Source organism: Sciurus vulgaris, assembly GCF_902686455.1.
Source record: "Sciurus vulgaris genome assembly, chromosome: 2".
In the NCBI taxonomy this organism is placed as follows: Eukaryota; Metazoa; Chordata; class Mammalia; order Rodentia; family Sciuridae; genus Sciurus; species Sciurus vulgaris.
The window spans coordinates 81,208,739-81,228,347 of NC_136462.1; the positions used below are offsets into that span (position 1 = coordinate 81,208,739).

The window sequence follows — 19,609 nt, forward strand, 5'->3', positions numbered from 1 at the left end:
AAATAGGACTGGGGATGTGGCTTAGTGGCTGGGTGCCCCTGATTTCAATCTCTGGTACCCTCCCCTTCAAAAAAAAAAAAAATAAAATTGGCAGATGCATGAAACAAAACAATTGTATATTCTAAGCAACATGCAGGAGAGGACATGAGGCTTAAGAAACCAGATATGAAAATAACCATATAGGGACAGAATGACTTTAAGCAAGTTATACCTGGGCTACAATAAATGACCGTTCTGGGCCCTGATTAGTATCTATTCTCTATTTGTAGGTTGTTGTAGTGCATGGGCTACTGACTTTAGTGTGATCAGAATCCTTGGGGATGCCTTTCAAAGGTACAGCTCCACCCTGGTTTGAGATCCACCAGTGTGCCAGAGCATGAACTTTGGAGATACAGCAGGTCTTGGCTGGAATTCTGGCTCTGATGCTTTGTAAGCGGTACTTCCCGGTGAAAGCATTTACTATCTGAAACTACATTACTGTCTCTGTAAAATGTGAATGATTATACATACATAGCAAGGCTGACATGAGACTTGTACAAAGTAATATATACAAAAGTAGTTTATAGATTATAAAGTGCATAAACTATTATAAACTGTTTAGAAATTATTGTGCTGGATATCATTCTCCCTTGTTAGAATTCTATTGGCTACAGAAATCTAGGATGTAATATTTCAAGAGGGACATCCTAATATTTAGGCTTTGGGTTTTCCAGCAGCATGACTCAGCAATCTTGTAAATTAAGCTGATTTTAAAATGCAGAATTTTTTTTTTTTTTTTTTTTTTTTTTTTTGCCTGGGGAATTTTGGTCATGGGACAGGTTAAATATGTGTATATTTTCATATATGTGGGAATAGGAGATAATCCCCTGGATTCTGAGACCACACCAAAGATTCAGCTTGCTAACAGTCTTTCTTAAGGTTGTTTTTTCCCCTCAAATACACCATAGCTCCCATTTTCTTCCTGCAGGCTATCTTCCCCAGCAGGGCTACCATTGCAGTCTTAAATGACAGGATTATTTCCTGATGACTACAATTGTGCTTTGCATTGAGGCCACCTAGATTCCAATCTGCACAATTTCCCGGGTGATCCCTTTCCAGGCTGACCCTTCTCACTTGCTCCCTCGTGGGCCTTCCTGTGAAAGTGAGGATCAGATTGTCCTCAAGTGACCACAATAGATCAGCATAAAAAAAAAAAAAAAAAAATTCAGAACAGGCAGCCTTGTGGAAGCTGTTTTGATTCAACCTTTTTTTTTTCTCTCTTTTAATTTAGTGCTTTATTCAGCTTTAAGGAAACCTGAAAATCAACTGATCCACAGATAGATTCACACATGCTCTCTATACATTTTTTTTTTTTTAATTCAGGGGAACAGAGGACGGTTTATCTGAATTTTGCCTTGATGTAAATCGAAGTTTCACTCAGAAGAAATATGGATTTATCACCCTGATTTTACTTTTTTCTTTCTTCCCCATCTAATAAGCTTAAATGCACTATACCTTTTCATCTCCCCTCCTAACTGTGCTCAGTATCTTTATTTTTAGTTGAAAAATATGTAGTATGATTTTGGAAGTGTTTTTTTTTTTTGTATATGGTACAAAATATTAGCAGAAATCAAGATTTATGGTATAAGAGAAAAATAAAAATATAAAATCAAGGAAGAAAAAACTTGATAACATTAAATATCACTGAAAATATCAATCTGCACCCATTATTTCCTAGCACTGAACATTGAAAGAAATTAGAAGTAATACTATTCCAAATTTTGAATACTTGAAAAAAATACTCAGTCACATTTGTATTAAGAAAAGAGTAGATTCTCACTAAGAGGAGGCAGGGCTTCTGTTGAAGAAAGGATTGATTTCAGGTCTGGGTCCATCTTGTCTTTTCCTGCTTCTTAGAAAGCAAGGAGATACTCGAGAGTGAGTGTGTTAAAAGGACCTAGGCAGATCCCTTGAAGGGGCTTCGGTAGATAATTTTGGGAAAATTTCAGTATCAAAAAGGATAATGGCTGTAATTTATATTAAAACATCAAATGAATAAGAACACTCTAGTGCCCATAATAATGAAACAAACAAAAACGATTTGTTCTACCTTTTCTTAATAACATCAGTTATGTAGGACAAAATAACTCAATAAGCAAAAAATCCAATAAACTCTTATGGAAATTCAATCCTCAACATCTGTGATTTGTGCAGTATTCATTTTCTGTGTTATAATGTACACAAAGGTGTGTGACCAGATGGCACACATACCAGGTGTGTTGGAGCAGCATTTTGTGGGGGCAACTTGTTGACGCAGAATGAATCATAGGCATGTGGGCTCCTTTTACTCATTAAAATCCTAATGGCACACAGAAGTCTGGGATGTGACATTTCGAGGGGGATATCCTAATATTTAGGCTTTGGGTTTTCCAGCAGCATGACTGAACGAGCACTATCTCCTCTCCTAATGCGATGAAAGCCTCACATAATATCAAGATGAAGAAAGCTTGATTCTAGTCCTATTTCCAGGCTCAGAGTTTCTGCTGGAGAGCGGGAATATCACTGCTTCTCCTGCTGTGACTGAAGGCTGTGGTCAGAGCTTTGCAGGTACAATTATAGGAAGTGACAGACGAGCGCTGGGAATCGTGACATCAGCCTGGTGGCAAAGAAAGTGATTGCCCATACTGCTCTCATATCCATGGGACTTCGCAGAGGGCAACTCCCTCTTTGGAGGGGCAACTTGAAGGAAATCAACTTTGGACAGGTTAACCCTTATGTCCAATGTGTATTAGGCGCTTTGGTTTTCTTAATTACACTAGAGGGGAGTCATAGCAAGGATTACTACTTCCTTTCATATATGAAGAGATAAAGGCTCAAAGAGGTTAAATGCCTGAAGTCTTAAACTAGCGAATGGTAGGATAAATTCTATGCCTTTTCTCCTATTCTGCCACTTTCTCCCCATTTGAAAGAACTTCCTGTACATATGTGTCTAAAATGTCACCATCCTAGAGAAAAGATCCAGGGAAGTAATAAAATGTTGCTTTTATTGGTGCTGTTCATGTTATCATATCATCTGAAGGGAGGCAGGTGGGGTCTTCCTCATATCCTACCACTTAGGTGAAATTACAATTTTTCCCCTTTATTTTTCATGACTTTCTTATTTTTGTAATAATATTTTTAAAAACACAAATAGTACATAAAATATTTGATTGCAAAAATTCAGCTTAATTCATTGTCAGTTGTGGTTATAAAATGGCATCAACAGGTCATCCAAAAGGACATCTGCTGTAATTGTTATTTCATGGCATTAATTCAATAAGGTGATCCCTCTTAAATGAACTGGATTAAAAGGAGCAGAGTAGACAGTTTTTGGAAGGGTCATTTTACTCTTTTCTGACTTTTCTGATACACATAGCTTCTCTAAACTTATCCATAGCCTAAGGCAGATCACCCCTCATGTATTTATGCAAAATCTTGAAAATTAAAAAAAAAATATAATTGTTTATTTGCGTTTTTAGTGTTGCAATTCTATTTGTTGGCGCCTTTGATTTATTATTATTTTTTCTTCTCAATTAGATATTATCCTCTTTTCTCTTATTGCCTCCACGAATCCCTATTTTCTACTCATTTTTTTCTAGCACAAAGGGCAATTTGATCAATATGCTATGTCCTCGGGATCTACTTAAAGAGATGGGACCACATCCACCAAGCTATCCACCTGTTTCCTCCTACATTCTGGAGGAAATAAACTGTCAAGTCTGGCTTTTCATTTCTTGGAATTATGTGTTGCTTATATTTACTGACCTCAGAGAAATCATGGATTAGAATAGAACCTTAAGAATCGTGTTTTCTTCTTGCTCTGAACTCACTGAATCTTGGAGCTGGTGGTTTTCCAGCTTCCCTTTGACCAGCAGTGAGTCTGTCTCTTCTACCTTCTTGCTGGTGGTTTTCTAGCTTCTGCTGGAATAGCAGTGCCAAAGAGCTCGTTACAAAGGAAGGCAGGGCTTCACCTTCAGAGCAGCCTTCATTTTTGGAAGTTGCAGTGATCTTCTTGCTCTCTCTCGAGTCACTCTCCCATTTTGATTTACTGCTTTGGTTTTTCACTTCAGGGAAGGGAAATTAGCATTTACTATGCGCCCATCCTATGTGCACCCTCTATAGGCCTTTGAATAACAATTATCCTTTTTACCCCTCCAACAATTGCAGAAGTAATAATAGAGTCACAGGGAGACTGAGTACCCAGTCCATAAACAGTAAGGCCAGTGCTGGGCAAGATTTGTTTCTTTCTCCTACATTGTACAGATGTTCATTGTCAGTCTACACGGCAGCACTAAAAGACATTTGAGGATGGCGTCCGTGTCCTCTTTGAATCTTCTCTATTTAGATTAACACTCTTGGTTTCTTCAACTGAAGATGACGTAATCTCCAGGCCTTCTTCATCCTGTTTACCTTCTTTTTATTGATCATGTTCTTTTTGCAAATATTACACAGAACTCTTCATGCTGTGTGATTGACACAGAGCACAGAGGAATTATAATCTCTTCTGCTTCTGAAAATTCAGGCAGACTTCAACTGTCACTTTCCACTTGATTTTTTACTGAGTTTGCATTCTACCAAAGGCCTGATGGCTTGTTCACAAGAAATACTAAAAACCAGACTGGCCCCATCTGATGCATGTGTTGCTGAGTTTTTGAAGTGAAAGTGGTTTTTATTATTCAATTTTACTGTTTTCAGTCTATTAAGACCTTTTAGACTTTCAAAATATTAGCTTTTAAATTTTTATTGTCTATAAATTGGATTAACATTTTTTGTGAATTTCATCTGTTTGATTAAAATATTATGAAGAACATAAGAAAATGGTTTTTCAATTCACTTAAAATTTCTTCTGTGTTAGCATCGATATTATCAGTGATCATATATAGATGACTAAGCCAAAAATACATGGTACAAAGGTGGTGAAAATCATGTTTTATCTCTGAAAAACACTCCGGTATATATTATTAAACAGATAGTTTATTTAAAATTTGTAGAGACAACTTTTAGACTTTACCTTTATGGTATTAAACAACTGCTGCTTTTGCTCAACTTTAGTTTTTTAAAACTTTCATTATTCAGGAATTTAAAAAGAAATTTGTAATAATCTTAAACTACTTCTGTAAATTCAGCTCCCTGGAGAATAATTTACGTAGGTCTGAATACTTCAGGTACTTAAAACAATTGAGATTTACTTCATTTTCATGTCAATTCTCTTTTGCATGTTTCTTATTTCTTCTTTGTAATGGAAATCATCCTTCAGAGATGTGCATATTCTAATGTTGAAAGACCTTTCCATTGGATCTTAGTCCAGTGAAAAACTCCTTAAATTTTGTAGAGAAACTCATTCTTTTTTATGTCACTATCTTCATTGTCTCTGTATGTACTGTTTGTCTTTCTATTTTTTCCGTGGAGTTACTTCTAAGATGACAAGATCACTTGAGATTTGTGCTTGGAAATTTAAAAAACTCTACAATACTACCTACTATACATAGTTTCAGTGCTTAATCTATTAAAGGGTAATGTTTCATAATATATTTTCAGTAAAATGCCTTTAAAAAACAGCATTAACTTTTTGATTACTGCTTATCATGAACTTTTTTTTATTACTGCCTCTTTGCTACCATTTATTGAATAATTATGTGATAGAAACAATCTTTTCAGGCTTATTTTTAGACCTCATTCTGCTTTATAGCTGTTTATTGATCTAAACTATTTCAAAAATTCAATAAAAGTAGTGCCTATGATATTCTTGTATGCATTTGTATGGTTTTCAAGACAAAGGGTGTTTTGGAACATACATTTATATGCCCACCTAGTGAAATGTCTTTAAAATCAGAAATATTCTTTTCCAATAAAATTAAGGAGCATTATAAGAAGTGAAATTTAAATGTACACATGGTTAAATAATTAACCTCAATATTTCTAGTGAAGATTGTTAATTTAAATATGAAAAATAACATTTTTCTTTTGCCTTTTAAATTAGCAAAGATGAACAAATATGATACATAGTGAATCATCAGTATTGGTAATGGTGCAGTGAAATAACACTCAAAAAATTGTTGTAGGGAATATAAACATCAAAAAGGGATTTCTGGCAGGCAATTTGGAAACAACCAGAGCTTTAAAAAAAATCATGCCCATTAAATAAAAATTAAAATGAATTAAAATGAATAATAAATTCATCATAAAAGTACAGAAGAATTTCCTGGGGAGAATGTTAACATGCAGATTCTGATTCAAAAGGGATGGTTGGGGCCTGGCATTCTAAGTTTCTAATGAACAATGAAGTGATGATGTTGATTCTTTGGCAAAGGTTTATACAGTTATAGAGTTCTGGGCATAGCAAGAGTTTGTATATAGTTCCTTTGTATACATTTTTTGTAGAGAAACTGAATGATTACAAAAGCATAAAAAACTCCTAGAAAGGTATACAACTTTAATAATGACACAACTCAGATAGGTTGTAATTTTCTTATTTATGTGTCTATATTTCTCAAATTTTCTGTGAGCAACATATATTACTTTTATAATCTGAAAAAATAATTATGAAATATTGATTTTGAAGGTACTTACTCTTCTGGATCTTCCACCTTCCCCAAGCACCTTTGGTGACTTGTTATTTCTGTAACATTCCAGAGTACTAAGAAGTCCCCTACTTGTACCATATCTGACTTACCATGTGGGTTATCATCTTCCCTTCATTTGATACTCGAATTGAAAGCTAATGAATTCAGCTTCTGTACCAGCAGGGTTGAGGAGAGAGGGGATCTTTAAGGCTGCATTTTATATTTGGGTGACAAATACCATCTCAGGGGCGGGGATTATAGGTTCAGTTCAGAAAATGGAATGCAACATTCTGAGAACGGATGACCATCCTCTTCTGGAAAAGATTTGTACAGTTTCTCTCCTCTCGTGGAAGGAATCATATCTTAACCTCAGTCTACTTTTCTTCCTTAAAATAAACAAAAAGGAAAATGGCATTAGTTGCATCTTGGGTTTTACTTTAATTGGGTAAGCTTTATATTAAGAAGAATGCTTAAGTTTAGAAAAAAGCTCACAAAACTGTGGGAATGGTAGAAAGGATTAAACAAAGGCAATATGATTATTTATCATTTAGTTTTTCTTTCCTTTCTAATTGATACAATCTCGAAGTAACAGTTTCTTTTAAAGCTAGAACTAAAAGGTAGGAAGGTAGTTTATTAAACTTATATTTCCATAAATATATGTTATATTTTCTGGGTTCCACACTCATGAAATATGAATACAATCTGCCCTTTGTTTAAGGAGTTGGTTCAGGGACTGACAGGGAATGGAGAACAATGTCTGTAGATAAGCCTTCCCTTTCTCTTCATTTCCCCTGGATCTCAGAGTTCTGTCCCCTGTGCTTGTACTTTGAATACATTCGGGAAAATACTTTTTCCAGTTGGAGAAGACATAGTCCCCCTCACGCTCCAGCAGTGATAACAATAAAAGTCTTAATTCTCTCCTTGTCCCTGGTGAAAATATTGCTGGGTTGAAGCCAACTCTCCTGTAGGGAGGAATCTCTTTGCTGAGATTCCCTCTGCTGGATGGACATTACTCCAAGGACCCACTCTTGGATTAATTTATTTCAAACACCTGATACACTTTTTCTCACATTGGACCAGAGATTTTGCTCCATCTGTTGACACCCTGCCTATCTGGCATGCAATTCTGAGTTACTTTGTCTATCTCAACCTACTCCTGCTTACTTGTTTTTGAATTCATTACATGGATCAAAAAGTGTTTCTATGCCATACCTGACCTACTACTTTGCCACACAGACATTAACAGTTAATATTTGTTGAACGCTTGTTATGTGCCAGCCACAGAGATGAGTAATTATGAATAAGCACATTAATTTCCACAACAATCCAATGAGTTTTTAATTACCATTTTAAATTTCTATGTGAGGCCATTGAAGCTTACATAAATTACTTAGCTTGCTCAAGGACTCACATCTAAATATAGTCAAGTTAAATATCTGAATTCTGTACAATCTGAGAGAAGAGCTTGAGTTTTTAAACATTAAACTGAATAGTTTAATCATTTGATTTGGAAGGGAAGGAAAGCAATACTCATCAACAATTCATCTCATGCCAGGCACTGTGAGAAATTCTTACATATGTCATTTTATTTAATTATTGCCAGGTACCACTGTTGCAATTTTTACAAATATTTTTGGTTTTAAATGGACGTAATAACTTTATTTATTTATTTTATGTGGTGCTTGGGATCAAACCCAGTGCATCATAAGTGCTAGGCAAACACTCTACCACTGAGCGACAGCCCCTCCCATGTTGCAATTTTTTAAAGTGAGGCTGTTTGTTCTGACTACCTGTATCTCTCTCTATATACATACATACATGTATATTCATATATACTATATATACATATACATATGTTGATTATCATTGAGGATGAGATAAGTATCTAGCCTCATTCTTCTACCTATGGTTAACCAGTTTTCCCAGCACCATTTGTTAAAAAACTGTCTCTTCTCAGTGTATGTGTTTGGCACCCTTGCCGAGGGTCAGATGACTCTAGATGTGTGGGTTTGTCTCTCTGTCTTCTAGTTTGTTCCATTGGTCTATGCTTCTGTTCTTATGACAGTACCATGAAGTTTTGTTATTATAGCTCTGTAGTATAATTTGAAGTGAGACATTATGATGTCTTCAACATTGCTTTTTAGGGGTTAGGAATTCCTTTGGCTATTTTGGGTCTGCTATTCTTCCAAATGACTTAGGACTGTTTTTTCTAGTTCCATGAAGTATGTCATTGGTATTTTGATGGTGATTGTGTTGAATCTGCATATTGCTTTTGGTAGTATGGCCACTTTCAAAAAATGTTCTATTTGTTCTTTTTAGTTATACATGACAGTAGAATATATTTTGGTATGTCATACATACATGGAGTATGGCCATTTTAATAATATTTATTCTGTATATCCATAAACATGGAAGGGCTTTCCATTTTGGTGTCTTCTCCAATCTTCAATGTTCTATAGTTTACATTGTAGAGGTCTTTCAACTGCTTGGTTAGATCTACTTCTATTTATTTTATTTTTTTGAGGTTGTTGTGAATGAAAGAATTTTCTTGATTTCTTTCTGAGCAGATTCATTACTGTCATATAGGAAAACGATTGACTTTTGTATGTTCATTTTGTAACTGGCTACTTGGCTAATTTGTTGATTAGTCATTTTCTGATGGAATTTTTTGATCTAAGTGTAGGATCATATCATCTGCAGATTATGATAATTTGACTTCTTCTACTTTTATCCATTTTCTTTTCTTTTTTTTTAAATTTATTTTTATTGTAAACAAATGGGATACATGTTGTTTCTGTTTGTACATGGAGTAACAGCATACCATTTGCATATTCATACATTTACATAGGGTAATGATGTTTGATTAACTCTGTTTTTTTTTTCTTCCCCCCACCCCTCCCACCTCTCTTTTCCTTCTATACAGTCCCTCCTTTCTCCATTCTTGCCCCCCTCCCACCCCCCCATTATGTGTCATCATCCGCTTATCAGTGAGATCATTCGTCTTTTGGATTTATGAGATTGACTTATCTCACTTAGCAAGATATTCTCCAATTTCATCCATTTGCCTGCAAATGCCATAATTTTATTATTCTTTATGGCTGAGTAATATTCCATTGTATATATATACCACAGTTTCTCTATACATTCATCAATTGAAGGGCATCTAGATTGGTTCCACAGTCTGGCTATTGTGAATTGAGCCGCTATGAACATTGATGTGGCTGTATCTCTGTAGTATGCTGATTTTAAGTCCTTTGGGTATAGGCCAAGGAGTGGGATAGCTGGGTCAAATGGTAGGTCCATTCCAAGTTTTCTAAGGAATCGCTACACTGTTTTCCAGAGTGGCTACACTAATTTGCAGCCCCACCAGGAATGTATGAGTGTACCTTTTTCCCCACATCCTCGCCAACACCTATTGTTGCTTGTGTTCTTGATAATTGTCATTCTAATTGGGGTGAGATGGAATCTTAATGTAGTTTTGATTTGCATTTCTCTTATTACTAAAGATGGTGAACATTTTTTCATATGTTTGTTGATTGCTTGTAGATCTTCTTCTGTGAAGTGTCTATTCATTTCCTTAGCCCATTTGTTGACTGGATTATTTGTATTCTTGGTGTAGAGTTTTTTGAGTTCTTTATATATTCTGGAAATCAGTGCTCTATCTGAAGTATGAGTGGCAAAGATATTCTCCCACTCTGTAGGCTCTCTCTTCACATTACTGATAGTTTCCTGTGCTGAGAAAAAGCTTTTTAGTTTGAATCTATCCCAGTTATTGATTCTTGCTTTTATTTCTTGTGGTATGAGAGTCCTGTTAAGGAAGTCTGATCCTAGACCAACAAGGTGAAGATTTGGACCTACTTTTTCTTCTATAATCTGCAGGGTCTCTGGTCTGATTCCAAGGTCCTTAATCCATTTTGAGTTTAGTTTCGTGCATGGTGAGAGATATAGGTTTAGTTTCATTCTGTTGCATATGGATTTCCAATTCTCCCAGCACCATTTGTTGAAGAGGCTATCTTTTCTCCATTGCATATTTTTGGCACCTTTGTCTAGTATGAGAAAATTGTATTTATTGGGTTTGGGTCTGTGTCCTCTATTCGGTACCATTGATCTACCTGTCTATTTTGGTGCCAATAACCATGCTGTTTTCATTACTATTGCTTTCTAGAATAGTTGAAGTTCTGGTATTGCAATACCCCCTGCTTCGCTCTTTCTACTGAGGATTGCTTTAGCTATTCTGGGTTTCTTATTCTTCCAGATGAATTTCATAATTCCTTGCTCTATTTTTGTAAGGTACATCATTGGGATTTTAATTGGAATTGCATTGAATCTGTATAGCACTTTTGGTAGTATGGCCATTTTGACAATATTAATTCTTCCTATCCAAGAACATGGGAGATCTTTCCATCTTCTAAGGTCTTCCTCAATTTCTTTCTTCAATGTTTTGTAGTTTTCATTGTAGAGATCTTTTACCTCTTTGGTTAGATTGATTCCCAAGTATTTTATTTTTATTGAGGCTATTGCAAATAGAGTTGTTTTCCTCATTTCCCTTTCAGTTGTTTCATTGCTTGCGTATAAAAATGCTTTAGATTTATGCGTGTTGATTTTACAGCCTATTTTGCTGAATTCATTGATGATGTCTGGAAGTTTTCTGGAGGAGTTTTTTCGATCCTCTAAATATAGAATCATGTCATCAGCAAATAGTGACACCTTAAGTTCCTCTTTTCCTATTCGTATCCCTTTAATTTCTTTAGTCTGCCTAATTGTTCTGGTTAGAGTTTCGAGGACAATGTTGAATAGAAGTGATAAAAGAGGACATCCCTGTCTTGTTCCCGTTTTTAAAGGGAATGGTTTTGATTTTTCTCCATTAAGAATGATGCTGGTCATGGGCTTAGCATAAATAGCCTTTACAATGTTCAGGTATATTCCGACTATCCCTATTTTTTCTAGTGTTTTGAGCATGAAGAGGTGTTGTATTTTGTCGAACGCTTTTTCTGTGTCATTCTTATCCTTAAGTCTATTGACATGATGGATTATGTTTATTGATTTACGGATGTTAAACCATCCTTGCATTCCAGGGATGAACCCCACTTGATCGTGGTGCACGATTTTCTTAATATGCTTTTGGATACAGTTTGCCAATATTTTGTTAAGGATCTTTGCATCTATATTCATCAAGGATATTGATCTAAAATTTTCTTTCCTTGATGTGTCTTTGCCTGGTGTGGGTTGAGGGTGATGTTAGCTTCATAGAATGAGTTTGGTAGGGTACCCTCCTTTTCTATTTCCTGGAATACTTTGAGAAGTATTGGAATGAGATCTTCTTTGAAGGTCTTGTAGAACTTGGCTGAGAATCCGTCTGGTCCTGGGCTTTTCTTGGATGGTAGATTTTTAATGGCTTCTTCTATTTCATTGCTTGATTGATCTGTTTAAATTGTGTATGACCTCCTGGTTCAGTTTGGGAGGAACATATGTCTCTAGAAATTTGTCAATGTCTTTGGTAGTTTCTATTTTGTTGGAATACAGATTATCAAAGTAGCTTCTCATTATGTTCTGTATCTCAGTGGTGTTTGTCGTGATATTTCCTTTTACATCACGAATTTTAGTAATTTGAGTTTTCTCTCTCCTTCTCTTTGTTAGTGTGGCTAAGGGTTTGTCTATTTTGTTTACTTTCTCAAAGAACCAACTTTTTGTTTTGTCAATTTTTGAATTGTTTCTTTGTTTCAATTTCATTGATTTCAGCTCTGATTTTAATTATTTCCTGTCTTCTATATTACTTTTGCTGTTATTCTGCTCTTCTTTTTCTAGGGCTTTGAGCTGTAATGTTAGGTCATTTAGTTGTTGACTTTTCATTCTTTTCTGGAATGCACTCCATGCAATGAATTTTCCTCTTAGTACCGCTTTCATAGTGTCCCAGAGATTTTGATACATTGTATCATCGTTCTCATTGACCTCTAGGAATTTTTTTATCTCCTCCCTGATGTTTTTTGTTATCCATGTTTCATTCAATAGCATATTATTTAGTCTACAGGTGTTGGAGTCATTTCTCTTTTTTATTTTGTCATTGATTTCTACTCTCAGTCCATTATGATCTGATAGAACACAAGGCAGTATCTCTATTTTTTTGCATTTCCTAAGGGCTGCTTTGTGGCATAACAGATGGTCTATTTTTGAGAAGGTTCCATGTGCTGCTGAGAAGAAAGTGAATCCTCTTGTTGAATGATGGAATATTCTATATATGTCTACTAAGTCTAGGTTATTGATTGTGTTATTGAGTTCTATGCCTTCTTTGTTCAGTTTTTGTTTGGAAGATCTATCTAGTGGTGACAGTGGTGCATTAAAGTCAACCAGAATTATTGTGTTGTGGTCTATGTGATTCCTGAAATTGAGAAGGATTTGTTTGGTGTACAGGGATGCACCTTTGTTTGGGGCATAAATATTTACTATCATTATGTCTTCCTGATTTATGGTTTCCTTAAGCAGTATGGAATGTCCTTCCTTATCCTTTCTGACTAACTTTGGCTTGAAGTCCACTTTATCTGATATAAGGATGGAAATCCCCGCTTTTTTACTGAGTCCATGTGCATGGTAGGTTTTTTTCCCCATCCTTTCACCTTTAGTCTGTGGATGTCTTTTTCTATGAGATGAGTCTCTTGCAGGCAGCATATTGTTGGGTCTTTCTTTTTAATCCATTCTGCCAGTCTATGTCTTTTGATTGATGAGTTTAAGTCATTAATGTTCAGGGTTATTATTGAGATATGATTTGTATTCCCAGTCACTTGGCTTATTTTTGGTTTTTAAGTTGGCTTGGTTTCTCCTTTGAGTGGTTTTTCTCTAAGGTAGTTCCTCCCTTTGCTGACCTACATTGTTGTTTTTCATTTCCTCCTCATAGAATATTTTGTTGAGAATATTCTGTAGTGTAGGCTTTCTATTTGTAAATTCTTTTAACTATTGTTTATCATGGAAGGATTTTATTTCGTTTTCAAATTTGAAGGTTAGTTTTGCTGGGTATAGAATTCTTGGTTTGGCAACCATGTTCTTTCAGAGGTTGAAATATGTTGGTCCAGGCCCTTCTAGCTTTTAGAGTCTCGGTTGAGAAGTCGGCTGCTATCCGTATTGGTCTCCCCCTAAATATAGTCTGATGCTATTCTCTCGCGGCCTTCAAAATCCTATCTTTATTTTGAATATTAGGCATTTTCATTATAATGTGCCTTGGTGTAGATCTGTTGTGATTCTGTGCATTTGGTGTTCTGTATACCACTTGTATTTGATTTTCCATTTCATTCTTCAAGCTTGGGAAATTTTCTGAGATTATTGAATTGAATAGGTTGTTCATTCCTTTGGTTTGTATCTCTGTGCCTTCCTCAATCCCAATAATTCTTAAATTTGGTCTTTTCATGATATCCCATAGTTCTTGGAGATTCTGTTCATGATTTCTTACCATCTTCTCTGTTCAGGCGACTTTATTTTCAAGATTAAATATTTTGTCTTCATTGTCTGAGGTTCTGTCTTCCAAGTGGTCTAGTCTGTTGGTGATGCTTTCCATTGAGTTTTTTATTTGGTTCATTGTCTCCTTCATTTCAAGGATTTCTGTTTGGATTTTTTTGAGAATCTCTATCTCTTTGTTGAAATGATCTTTTGCTTCCCACAGGTGCTCTTTCAACTTATTGGTATTATCATTCATTGCCTGCATTTGCTCTCTTATCTCATCCTTTGTTTCGTGAATCATCTTAATCATGTATAATCTGAAGTCCTTTTCTGACATTTCTTCTAACATACTGTCATTGGCTTCTATCAATATAGAATCTAGATTTGTTTGGATCATTTTCTTCCCTTGTTTTTTCATGTATCTTCCCCTCTAGCAGTGCAGATCTGGGGTATTGCTGATTTCCCCCTATATGCTTATAGTGGCCCTATAGGTTTCCAAAACCCTTTCTTTAAGGGGAGATCTATGTTAGCAGTGCCCAAATCAAACACTATGCAATCCTAGACCAAATAGCCCCTATGGGGACAATAACAAAATTGTCATAGTAAACAAAATGAGTTCAAATATTATCTTCAGTAAAACAAACAAGTTTGCAATAAGGTCTGCAGTTTCTAATGGAGGACAAAGAGGATGCAGAGGGATGTAGAATGTGGCTGTTACTGGGATAAGAAAACAATATACAGAATTTCTAGAAAATAGAAAAGGTGAGAGTGTCATCAAAAGAAATCGGATGTTAGCAGGCAAAAGAGGGAGAAAGAGACTCTGAGGGAACAGGTTAACAAAAGAAAAAGAGAGCAAGAAAATCAAGAAATAAAAACAAATTTTTTCTATAAGGAGATAGAAGAAAATCTACTGTATAACAGTCATATGGTAATGAAACCTCCCAGTGTTCAGTAGCCTGATGAATGAGAGGTACCTGACAATGAGTCAAGCCTCCAGCAAGCATCTCAGGATGGGATTTGCCTCACCTAAAGATCAGTGCTACAGCTTCCAGGATTATTCAAGATGGCCGCTCTGGCTTCAAAATGTGTTGGCAAATGGGGAGCTGCAGCTCAGGATGAGGATGTGGTCAGCCGGAGGTCCTGGCGGTGGGATGTGGTTGGTCAGGCAGGGGTCCTGGAGGTCGGGTGTGTTTGATGCTGTTGTGGGATCTTGGAGGCCAGGTGCAGTCAGTCTTGTGTCCCGGTGATAGGGCACAGTCAATTGGTCTGGGGGTCCTGGTGGCAGGGAGCAGTCAGTCGATGTGAGGGCCCCAGAGGCAGGGAGTGATAGGTCGGGCTGAGGGATCCTGGTGACGGGGCTCATTCAGTCCAGCCAGGGGTCCTACAGGGCCTGGCTGTTGTCTGAAAATGGCAGCAGCCACGTGTAATCAAACCTGCAGATACTGGACAGTGAACTTCCAGGCAACTGCAGGCAGCTGGTGCTCCACTGGTGGTCAGTGATTAGTTTGCTGACTGTTGTTGGACCATCGGGAAGGGAACCTCATTTGTTGGGTGATGGATAGGTGTAAGGCAGGCGATGGACAGGAGAGAGGCAGGCAAATGGCGGATGATAGGCACCTGACAGTGAGCAATCTGCACTCAAAAAAGGTGTCGATATGCCGGCAGACTGCAGGTCATCACAGCAGACATATGGGGTAAACACCAGGGGATCGATAAGCAGCAAAAACTGCCTCACTGAGAAACAGATATTCTCTGCTTGAAACCAGAGTTATGGAGCAACAAGGAACGCAGCCTCCCCTAGTGAAGCCAGAATTGGGAACAGGTAGTTAGTGTAGAAATAGGGGATCGGGTCAAATCGAGGAAATGGAGGCCATAAAATCATCTGCCTCTGGAAGTTGGAAACTGCCCCTGGAATGAATGGAATGTCAAGGATCTCTGGAGCCCATTGATTACCAAATTTACCTGCCTTTATCAAGAACTGCAAGCCAGGAACTGCTAATTAATGCCCCCTGGGCCCTTGCCTGCCTGAATCACCTTGGCCCTCCCCCTGCCCATGGCTTTTCACTTAATGCAAAACCAGGCCTAGTCACGTAGGCAGGAAAGAGAGATAAGGGGAGGAGAGAACTGGAGAACAAAAGAGAATTTAACCTATAAAAGATGTAGGGTGCGCTCACTTCTTGGGACTTTTGAACATCAGCCATGGCCCCCTTCTCCCTGCCGGGAGAAGTCTGTATTATTAGCTTTAAATAAAACCTGCTTAATATGCTTGCCTTGGCGAGCTTCTCTAGTGTTCAATCTTCAACATTAGAAGGAGCAGAACTCGTCACCGGTAAATGGCGGTATCACTAGTCCACCATCTTGGATCTCTCCCATTTTATTTTCTTGTTTTGCTTAATTGCTCTTTGTTTATTCTTTCAGATTTTTCTACATAAACATGTAATCTATTTAAAAACATTATTTTGGGCTGGGGAGATAGCACAGTCGATAGAGTGCTTGCCTTGCAAGCACAAGGCCCTGGGTTCGATCCCCAGCACTGGGAAAACAAACAAACAAACAAAAAACCATTATTTTATTTCTTCTTTTAGCTCACTAAACACTTTAACTATGATTTTTCTAAGTTCTTTTTCCAACATTTTCTCTACTGTGGTGTCAATTGGGTCAGTTATTGAAGTGTGGTGGGCTATTTCGGTGGTTCTTTCTCTTGCCTTTTTATTCTGTTTGTGCATCTGTGTGCTAGAGGTGATCACATACCCACTATCCTCCAAAGGGTCTGCTTTAAAGTGGCATAAGCCTGGTGAATGACCGAAAGCATGGGATGATCATTACATTTTTTTTTTTTAAATTCAAGGTACTATTTAGTGAACATCTTTCTTGTGAGAGTTGAGGCTGGGTGGATATTCACATTTTGATTCTTTCACTCTCTGTGTGTCCTATGCTGTACCCAGTATCGGTACCACTTAGAAGACACTGAACCTTGTTTACTACAATCACTTCAGAGCAAAGTCACACTAATATCCAACCTTAGGAAAATCTAAAAACTTGTTGATACTGTTCTCCATTGTTCTAATCCAGGAACAAACTTGTAGCAAAGTTCTGGAATAGGTTAAAAATTTAGTTATTAAATATAATAAAATTACTATAATGCAATATAGTGACTGAAAAGGGGAGGAGAGAAAAATTGAGCAAAAAAAGAGAGAAAGAAAGAAAAAGAAAATAATAATGAAAAACAAGGTAAAAAGAAGAAAAAGAGGGGTGGGGGAGGATTTGAGGCAGTAATGTAAGAGAGAAAAGTGGGGGTAGGAGGAACAAGTGTAAACCTGAGCTAGGAAATAGTAATCCATGCCAAGGTGAAGAAAATTCTTACTGAATCTGGGTTTGAATTTCATCAAGATTTGGAACTTTCAGAAGATGTCCATCTCTCTTTGACTTTGAATACCCCTAGAGTTGCTGGGACTCAGGAGCCACTCCATAGTTGCTATGGACTTCCCACCAGCTGGTTCTCATTTGTCAGCCCAGGTGCCTGAGGCTGGATTCTCAGAGGGCTGTCTGTTGGCTGTTTCTATTGTGTGTGGGATCTCCGGATGTAGGGTTCTGGGCTCTTGCTCTGTCTACTACAGGTCACCCCTCACCCACTCCCCTCCACAGGATCCTCTTCAAAGTGGCATAGAACCTTGGCTAGCAGAAAACATGGACCTTCGTTGTGGGTTCTCTGTGTGTGGTCTGTGGTGCAGAAATGTCCTCCCTGACAGGCACTCCTCTGGTTCATGGGTTCTAGCTTTCACTGTCCAAGATTGTGAACTGCAGGCATTGCTCACCTCTGCTCACTTGGACAGTGATAGAATTCTGCCTGAGTTTGAGCTCCTGTCAGTTTCTGCTCCAAATTTCATGCACCCCCCCACCCCCTGCCTGGGATGGAAACTGCCTTCCTGTCTGGTTTTGAGCTGTTACTTCCCACCACTGGCCACTGCAAATCATGCTTATCTGCATTTTCTCAGTGTAGGCTCCTGTTAAGGCCATTTGGAGAACTTGGTGAGGCTAACTCTTCCTGGAATGGGCCTGCTCCACCCCACTCCCCTCATTCCCTATGGGGGAGAGAGGGTTTTACCAACTTTTGACTAGTAGTGATTCCTCTACAAGTTCAGTCTAGACAGATTATTGAGACATCACACTGTATGTACTTCCTTTGGTTTTATATGTTGCTATCCAAAGGTGACAAGATGCCATGTTAATTGATTCTTCTAGGGCACTGTCAAGTTATGGGCTCCACAAAATGACTGCGTTGCCAGCATGGCTTTCTGTTCAACATCTGGGTTAAGCTGCTTGATTTCCTTCAACGATCCTATTGCTCCTGTCCCATTTCAATTTAGTTGCTTTTCTTTCCTGTTGTTAATGGAGTGAGCTTACATGCTTTCCCTCTCCCTCTGTCTCTGTTGCCCCTCTCCCCTTCTCCCACCCTGGTCTGGATTCAGGGTTAAGGAACTCTGCCTTTATTTTCTGCTCTAGTAACCAAACTTTAAGTCTCTCCAGGTCTCATACTGTCTCAAATTTGGTCCTTGAGCCTTTAGTTTGTCACCCATCTCTCTGGTCAGCTGTTCCTTTAATGCCTCATTTCTGTGTGGAGAGGTCAAGGGTTGATGCCCAGCTCTGCTCCATCATCTTCAGTCTTCAGAATAGTTTTAAAATGTCTAGATTTTCTGGTTTTACATCATAGCTTCATTTTAACAGCAAGTAAAAAGTTGAATAATATGAAAAATAACTCTTCTTAGAAGTATCAGGAAGTGAGGTCACAGAATCATATAATAAACCACATGATCAAGTAATTCACTGCGTAAGAGTCATGTGACAAAATCTAACACCCATTCATGATAAAACACTCAGCAAACTAGGAATCAGGTGGAAGTACTACAAATTAATTTAAAAAAATCTATGGAAAACCTATAGCTAACATTGTACTTAATATTGAGAGACCTGAAGCTTTCTTGCTAAGGTCAGAAATAAGGCAAGGATACCCCCTCCTACCACTACTTTTCAACATCATACCGTAAGTCCTAGCTAATGCAAAAATATGGATAAAGGAAATAAAATTATACAGATCGAGGAGAAATAAGATAATATTTTTAAATGGACTACATGAGTATTTATATAGAAATATCTGAAAGAACAAACAAAGACATTCTTGGAACCCATTAATGATTATAGCAAAGTTGTAGGATGAAAGGTTAATAAGAAAAAGCCCATTTCCTTTTTTTTATACTGGCAATCAAAAATTAAAATTGGAATTTGAAATTAAAAAGCATTTATGTTAGCAACTCCTAACCCAAATGAAATACTTAGGTATAAAGATCTAATTAAATAAACATGAGTTCTATGAGAAAACTTGAATAACTCTGAAAAAATTATTAAAAAAGTAAATAAATGGAGTAATATTCCATGTTCATGAATAGGAAGACTTAATATTGTCAAGACATCGGTTCTTCCCAATTTGATGTATAGATTTGACACAATACCTATCCAAATCCCAGTAAATTATTTAGTGGGTATCAAGAAAATAATTCTAGCATTTTATCGAGAGGCAATAGATTCAAAATAGCCAAAATAATATT

The 19,609-nt window shown here is 37.1% G+C and overlaps 1 protein-coding gene across 1 annotated transcript in view; it reads right to left on the reverse strand.

Moving 5' to 3' along the window:
* LOC306655301 (olfactory receptor 11H6-like) overlaps positions 1–19,609 on the reverse strand; it is a gene marked incomplete at both ends in the record, with an annotated part of 170,976 nt that overhangs the window by 1,529 nt on the left and 149,838 nt on the right. The gene's annotated exons all lie outside the window — the stretch shown is intronic.